This window comes from Callospermophilus lateralis, chromosome 1, assembly GCF_048772815.1.
Source record: "Callospermophilus lateralis isolate mCalLat2 chromosome 1, mCalLat2.hap1, whole genome shotgun sequence".
Taxonomy (NCBI): Eukaryota; Metazoa; Chordata; class Mammalia; order Rodentia; family Sciuridae; genus Callospermophilus; species Callospermophilus lateralis.
In genome coordinates, this window is record NC_135305.1 from 213,010,944 (window position 1) to 213,011,947 (window position 1,004).

The window sequence follows — 1,004 nt, forward strand, 5'->3', positions numbered from 1 at the left end:
GCAAACACAGATATGACAAATTGTGGTATAAAGATGTATTAAGAAGTGTAATGCAAAAATATCAATAAGAGAGCTCAGGTATAATGGCATAATTTGTTGTGAACATACTTTATATACAGAGTTATGAAAAAATGTGCTGTGAATTGGTAATTATGAATGTAATGCATTCCACTATTGTCATGTATGAAAAAAATTTAAAAAAAAAGAATGCTTCTCTTCTTTTCTGTGTTTAAAAAGGAGCATGAAAAGCTGTGCAGTTAACAGAGGGAGAAAGAAAAATAGAGAAGGATGGGGAGTGAGAGAAAAGGAGAGAGAAGGCAAAGGGCTGGACAGAACCTGAAGAGGTGAGGGCAGGTACAGAACGAGCTGATGTGGACAAAGGGGAACAGGACCTTGCAAGTACAGGTATCTCTTCTCCAGGAGGAAAAGGCTGTCTTGGTCCTGGCAGTATTCCAATCCCAGTGACCCTCACTGGGTGCCCAGCAAAAACTTTAAGCAGCAAAATACATTTTCCCAAAACACCAAAGTAGTGACATCATTTTCTCAATCTACATTTTAAATGTTTTCATTATTGCATTGCAGTGATACATAATGTTGGGGTCATTAAATATTTTTAGTTGTAGATGGTCACAATACAGGTATTTTATTTACTTATTTTTTCTGAGAATTGAACCCAGTGTCCACACCTGCTAGGCAAGTGCTCTGTCCCTGAGCCCTAGCCCCAGCCCTGTCAGGGTCACTTTGACACAATCTCACATGCAGGGAATCTACTTTGCTCCACTTTAGTCCACAGTACCTCCGTTTTCCCTCCTTTCGTCCTTCCCACTGTTCCTCTTCCTTGTGTCAAGGCACCTGACAGACCATACACTTCAAAAGAAAAAAAAATGACCAATGTCAAAAATTAGCAATTCACAAAAGGAGATATCCAAGCTACCTACAGGAAAGTGGGGGACATTGAATATGAAATAGCAGATTTACCTTCCCTAGTTCTGCCCCTTTCACCC